Genomic DNA, 7,905 nt, shown 5'->3' with positions numbered 1-7,905 from the left:
AAGTCTGGGAACTTGTGGATCAGCCTGATGGTGTAAAACATATATGGTGTAAGTAGATCTACAAGTGAAAAGAGGTGTAGATGGAAAGGTGCAAATCTTTAAGGCTAGACTCGTGGCAAAGGGTTATACCCAAGTCAAGATAGTGGACTATGAGGAAACTTTCTCTCCTGTTATCATGCTAAAGTCTATCATTATACTTCTGTCCATAGCCGCATTTTATGATAATGAGATATGGCAAATAGATGTCAAGAATTCCTTTCTTAATGGTCATCTTGAAGAGACCATCTACATGGCTCAACAAGAGGGGTTCATAGTTCTAGATCAAGAGTAAAGAGTTTGCAAGCTTAATAGGTCCATTTATGGGTTGAAATAAGCATCTAGACTGTGGAACATTAGATTTGATAGTGCGGTCAAATTGTTTGACTTTGATCAGAACATTGATGAGCCTTGTGTTTACAAAAAGATCATCAACAGCTCATTAGTTTTCCTGATACTGTATGTGCATGATAACCTACCCATTGGGAATGATGTAGAGTTTCTGACTGACATAAAGAAATGGCTATCCGCCCAGTTCCAACTTAAAGATTTGGGTGAGGCGCAGTACATTCTAGGGATCCAGATTATTCAGGATCGTAAGAATAAGAGTTTAGCCTTGTCTCAGGCATCGTACATCGATCAAATATTGATCAAGTATAGGATGCAGGATTCCAAGAGGGGTTTGTTATCCTTTAGGCATGGAATCGTATTGTCTAAGGATCAATGCCCTAAGACACCTCAAAAGGTTGAGAAGATGAGATGGATTCCGTATGCTTCAACTGTTGGAAGCTTAATGTATGCAATGTTGTATACCAGACCCGAAATTTGCTACGCCATAGGGATTGTCAGTCGTTATCAGTCTAATCCAGGATTAGATCATTAGACAGCAGTCAAGACGACCCTCAAGTATCTTCGGAGATCAGGAACTACATACTTATGTATGGAGAGAAGGATTTGATCCTTACAAGATACACAAACTTTGACTTTCAGACTGATAGAGATTCTCGTAAATCGACATTGCGGTTAGTGTTCACTTTGAATGGAGGGGCTGTAGTGTAGCGAAGCATCAAGCAAGGATGCATCGCGGACTTCACTATGGAAGTTAAATACGTAGCCGCTGGTGAAGCAGCTAAGAAGGCTGTTTGGCTTAGGAAATTTCTTACAAATTTAGAAGTTGTTTCAAATATGGATTTTCCGATCACTCTTTATTGTGATAACAACGGGGATGTGGCGAATTTGAAGAAACCTCGGAATCATCGTAGAGACAAGGATATCGAACGAAAATACCACTTGATTAGAGAGATTGTGCATCGCGGTGATATGATAGTTACGAAGATCGCGTCGGTGCATAATGTCGCTGATCCATTTACAAAGGTTCTCATATCTAAAGTGTTCGAGGGTCATTTGAAGAGTTTGAGTCTATGGGACATGCGGCATCTTGTCTAGGGCAAGTGGAAGATGATATTGGGGTATAGAGTACGCCCTAATTTATTGTATATTGTACTTGTATCATTCATGTATTGTACACCAATCTCTCGAGGCATTAGGACAAGTGGGAGATTGATGGGATTGGTATCCTAATTCTCCCGGAGTCTCGTAGTTTGTAATCTGTACACATTACTATGAATAAAATAAGAGTTATTTTATTTTAGCATTTACTCATATCCAATAAATGAAGCTCCATAGTTATTGTATATAAACTTATGCATGTATAAGAGATATACAAGTGAATTATACCCTAAGTGATAACATAAAAAAGGTTTATAGTATAAGGATTAAGGAGAGATACCTGACCTTGGTGACACTACGGATACGACCCGCTTTTGTAGAGGTTTACAAGTGTTATGAACTACTACAGATATTGATCCTAACCATTCATGTGTAGACATGCGAGTGGGGGTGTCCTATACAAAGAGTTTGTATAAGACCGGACCACGAGATGTATAGTCTCTTTATATACGCCGTTAATACTTCAGACTTACATTTCACTCTAATGACCATAGGTGATATGACCTTAATCCTGATGTTTTGGGAACTCTTGTCTTCGAGGGCGGTCTTTTGATTAGTATGGGTGAGAGTGGCCAGATTGCCAACTCAACAAGCCTACCTTTTTGAGGATTTGTCTAATTTGGAAGCTGAGAACTCAGTTACACAAGATGAAATTCACTCATTCCCCAAAGCAGGGGTAAGTAGATAGATTATTCCCTTAAGGGCTGATTTCAGGTCTTGAACATAGTAGTCACATTCTCTCTTTGGAAGAGATGACTAAGTCATGGTAGGACTATGATTTATGTTCATTAGAGGGATCAATGGTACTTAAGGAGTTAGAAGTAACTACAGGGGCATAATGGAAAATTGGCCCAGCTGTACTTACGAGCAAGCTGTGAAGGGTTATCGTACTATTGATTCGTTGATATGGACACAAAATATATCTGTATTAACGAGAGTGCAGCTGTCGGTCTTTAGTATAGTGCCCGACAGTTAACGGTTGGTGGATCCTTTGACTAAAGAGTTTAGTCAGTTATTCACGTACCGTTGGAGCTTCAAGCTACAGGTCCATAAGGTCCACATGGTAGATTAATGGATTCAATTTGAGAATCAGTTCTTGGAGTTGATTCAATGTTCAAATTGACAAGAGAAAATTTGATTATATATGATATGATTGGTGTGATGTATGAGATACATCAAGTGGAGGATTAATGTAAATGAGATTTACATTAAGTACCATATAATAGAAAAAGAACTATGGTTTATATATTTCATGAGATGAAATATTAAAACTATAGGTTATAAATATAACATGGTAAGTTGGTTATCATATATATTTATAATAATATTAATTATTGCATAATTATCTCTTTTTCTCTAATAACTAATTGAGTGGAGATTATTGGTGGTTTTATGGTAATCGTGAGATAAAAGGAAAAATATTTTCCTAAATTTAGAAGAGTTGCTTAATTTGGAAAGGAACTCACGGAAAAACTATCAAGTGGAACTTTTTCACTAAACGATAGCTGGTAGAGAGACTAAACGACCGTGGAGTGTTACTATACGATAGTTCACTCAATTGGTCATAGCTAAACGATCGTAGGGTATTATCTATACAATAGGTTGTCATCTTCTACACGATTGAGCATTCGTCTATACGATAGAAACTTCTCATCTCCCACTTACTCAATCGTCTACACGATTATTGTTCCTCCGGTCTCTTCCTCTAACCAAGTCCACACAGAGCCCACACTTCTAGATTTTCACACTGAGAATACAAAGGTAGCCATTGTGGTGGTGTCCTCACTCAACTGGATTGAATTTGAGGTTTTAGAGGCAGTTCATTGTGTATTCGCGCTATTCGTGTGGTGGTTGTTTGTGATCGTTATGTTCGAGCATTCGTGTATTGCTGTCTTGGAGACTGAACCAACGTCCATTATCGATGGAGTTTGAAGAATAAGTCTTCAAAGGTATGATATTTTCTCTCTTGATCTCATTGTAAAACATGCTGTAGTTTTGTATTGTATATGACCTGTTAATTTTCATTTCTTGTATTGTAATTGTGTATGTTCAATATGGAATGGAATTTGGAATGATCATTTCACTGCTCATAGAAATCCTCATGTCTGATCTTCACATCCACATGACAAAAGTTAATTATGTCTTCCTGCAGGATAACTCTTTCGACTTATGCCAAAAAGCCCAACTGGAAGTTGTAAAAAAATACAAGGACAACGAATATAGGAGCTATTTGTATTAGAAAATCCAAATTTTATGAAATTTTCCACAGCCAATTGATAATCTTTGAATAATCTACTCTTGTGCATCCATGATTTATCTATGATTGTAAATCTAGTAAGAAATGCGATAAGCAATGATCAACTTCCAAAAACAAATTGTGGAAAATAAACAAGTTCCCAATACATACTTGTCATTTCTAGCTCTACAACATTCCAACCTGGAGAAAGTAAGACAAATTACAAGTCTTCAACTACATTTGAGCATTAAGATATCTTGAGAACGAAATTTTTCATTCAGGAAACCAAATTAATACGGAACCAAAGGAAGTAATACTCAAGCAACAAAAGCAATTGAATTGATATCAATATCTACATGTTCTAGTTTTTCCCAAGGGTACCCTATAAGCTTTAAAGCTCCTAGCCCCACAATTTCAAAATGAAATATAAAAGATAGCTTAAAAGCATCATAAAGTCCTCATTTCAGTTCTATTAAACTTAAATGAAAATATAAAAAACAAAAAACAAAATTCAGATTGTAAAAGAGGTTGCAACAATAACATAGCAATAGAAGATAATAAATTCCAGACATTAATAATAGAATTTGGATTTTAGTAGTCGACATTATAAGTAAAAGTAATATTATCTAAGAAAATATCATTCCATGGAAGAAACCGAACAAAAAAAAAAAACTCAAGCTTCACTCCTAAATGCCCACACAATATACAACACATATCTCTCTCCTAAAGCCCTTTAGAAAATCCACACGAGGTCGGTCCATAGGGAATCTATGCTGTTTAACCTAATTTTAAACTCGAATTAGTAGCTAGAAGAGGGGGTTTCGTTTTTGAAAAGAAAATTTAGAAAAGCTAAATTTATTAATTTTAGAATCTTGCTAATTAACCACTTAGTAGTATTATTGTTGATCTAGTTTAGTTAGGTTTCTCATCTTAATTATTCTTGATAATCATAGGCATTTATTAATTTTAGAATCTTGCTAATTAATCACTTAGTCTATGCAACTCAAAATGTTGAGAATGCATAACCCTAATTTTCTTGATTAAGCAATTAACCAAGCCTAAATGAAACAACTAATAGAGGTGATAACACATATCAATTGATCATTTGCATTAAGCAAGAGCTATCTTGACTAAGATCAAAATAGTATGGAAAGACCTAATTCACTAATTCAATAATTCTTGAATCAACTAAAAATGCACCATTGTAATCAAGATTGATCCCAATAACCAAGAGTTACATATTTGCATTATTTAGTTCATAAAACCTTAACAAATTAGACATATTGATATATCTTACTTTGGCAAGTATTGAATTAAGAAAAAGTGACCAAGTTCTCTAAAGTTCAATATATAAAAATTCAATATCATTAGGTGAAGGTTGGCTCAACGACCCCGGCTCAATAAGCCTCCCATTTCAGAGGTAAGACCTGGTAGATAGCTGGGGACATAGGGTGCAAGACAGAATTCACACCTACCCGATTTAGGGATAGGAGAAAGATGGTTTTCTTAAGTACTGAATCTAGGTCTTCAACAAGGGGCCTTGCCCTCTCATTAGGCTGAGAGGGATCTTATTTAGTGACTGGATCACAAACCAATTGTTCATTAAAGGATCAGTTGGAACTTAAGAAACAAGACGTAATTTCAGGGGTAAAACAGAGATTTGACCTAGCCATTATTACGAACAACCTGTGAATGGTTAACTTACTAATCATGGTTATATCGAGTGGACATAATATATCTACAGTTATATCTACAGTTACTTGAAACTCTCTTATTATTGTATGCACATGCTTTATATACAACCAAAATTAATGAGTTAGAATGCTTATTGATCCTTGTTGCTTCTGCTGCATGCTGATATACTCCTTCAATTATCAATAAAGATGTTATTCGACATTACTTCAATAAAGTTGTCATTGAATCTATAAATTGCGCTTATAAATTCTTAATCCAATAAACTATGATCCATGGCTACTATATGAATACTTGAACTTTAGGTTGGGTGTCTTATTTTAATAACACTATCGGATGCTGCCCATGTTTTAGTTCTTGCAATTTGTTGTAAGATACCATAAACAAAGTGATCCTGATTCGTTTATGTATGGATATGAGGAGTGGGGGCGTCCTATGCAATGAGTTTGCGTAAGATCGAACCAAGAAATAAGTCACTCGTACTTTATAACGCTGTTTATTGTTTAAGACTGACTATTTGTCACACCTCGTTCTAACCTAAAATGAAGCGTGAAGATGTTAAATATCACTTCTCTCTATGACATTTAACGTCCCAACTCTTAACATATCCTATACTGAAGATCAAACCCAGACATCCAAAACAATTTCAAAAAATAACCTTTGTTCATTGACAGAGTTTAGGAATTTGATTCAGTTTAAATAACAATACTGTTTGAAAAGATTTACAGACCAACAGCAATGATTATTTTGAACAAAACCTCCCATGACATGTAACTCATAAGTTCTTGTTGTTCTGGAATACTTTCAAATACATACACAAACAATACAATAGATGTTTAATAACACTGGTGGCGTTTGACGTCTCAGCAGGCACTCAGAACTTGTCGCTACCTGGGGGTGGGGAAAAACATAAAACATGAAAAGCATGAGCTAAAGCCCAGTGAGTGGTCATTTAGTATAAATATAAATTTTCTCTTTCCAAACATCAACGAATTATAAAAAAAACATTCTATAAATTGTTGGAAACGTATATAAGATTCATTAATAGCTCAAACTCGTATTACTCAAACAATGGCATGATCATATTTCATATAAATCACATTATAAAACACATTCAGGCGTCATCAGAAAACCACACAAACTCTGTACCCAAATACTCGTTTACAACGGCGGGTTACTCTAAACAAAGAATGCCCCTCGCGATCTAAACAAAATCACAAGGTCATACGTGCATGCAGAGCTGCCTCAAGGCTAGGCATAGATACACACCATAGGCCCAGGTTACTTTAGACTCCTCGGTAGACTCTAGCCACATCTGACCCTGGTGGTAGCCCCTTTATAGCCTGGGTGGCGCTATAGGCGTAGGTTCCTCTGGACTTCTCGATATACTTTGGCCGCATCTAACTTCGGTACCCCCCTGATCGCCTCAATGATGCTACTGAAACACATTCAAGTAGCACGGGAAAATAACCATCTCTCGAGTAAAAGAATTAGTAGTTTGAAACCACTTTCACAAACATTCAGCATTTTTAAGTTCAACATCAAGACGTTTTCATATAAAATCATACAAGTCACAATTGTGTAAACTCTGGTTCCAAACTACATTGTCATAAACCAAGCTCATATAAACCAATGAGAGTTTAGAAATCCTAATTTAAACATTTTTGAAATATTAGTCAAGTAAAACAGATCATGCCATCACATTTCATAAATCATAGCATACTATCATAAATAATTACTTTCGATATCAAAACATTAAAAAATAAACCACTCAGTGTTAATCGGCTCCTCCTCATAATTTTGGTTTCTCCATCTCCCGTTTATCCTGAAATTATATGCATAATCCTCTAGTTATCCTTCACATAACCATAATCTAATTATTTGAAAATTAATCTTCAAGTATAACCAATTTCACTTAAACTTTTGCCAAATCCCTAATTTGATCCAAGGTAGACTTTGCTTTGTAATTTGGTCCTTCAATTGCTCTAAAATTAACTCAAGACCTTAAAATTAATCTTCAATAGGAACTAATTCTATTCCAATTTTCCTTAATTTTTCTCATTAATCCTAATTAGGGTTTGCTTCAAATTAAAACCTTAATGAACTTCATAGTTGACTTAGGATCCCAATTTCTTCTAATTTCAGGTTTAAGGTATCATAACAATACCAATTGGATCCCTAATTATGCTTGAGAACACCTCAATTAACCTAAAATTGATTTTTCAGCTTTTAATGACTGACAATAGATGACAGATAGAAGTCAAACTAGGAAAGTCACCTCTTTCTTCAACCTCCAGCCCAGAATTTTCCAGATTTGGCCTCTGTTTTTCCGGTTAGCGTTTCAGACTTGCCCTAGAACTCCCGGAAAGCTTAATCATTTTCTGGCCATTTAAAGCTTAATTAGCCTATAAAAACCTTTTACTCATCCTCCT

This window comes from Benincasa hispida, unplaced genomic scaffold (assembly GCF_009727055.1).
Source record: "Benincasa hispida cultivar B227 unplaced genomic scaffold, ASM972705v1 Contig1182, whole genome shotgun sequence".
Taxonomy (NCBI): domain Eukaryota; kingdom Viridiplantae; phylum Streptophyta; class Magnoliopsida; order Cucurbitales; family Cucurbitaceae; genus Benincasa; species Benincasa hispida.
This window is presented reverse-complemented; position numbering follows the sequence as displayed.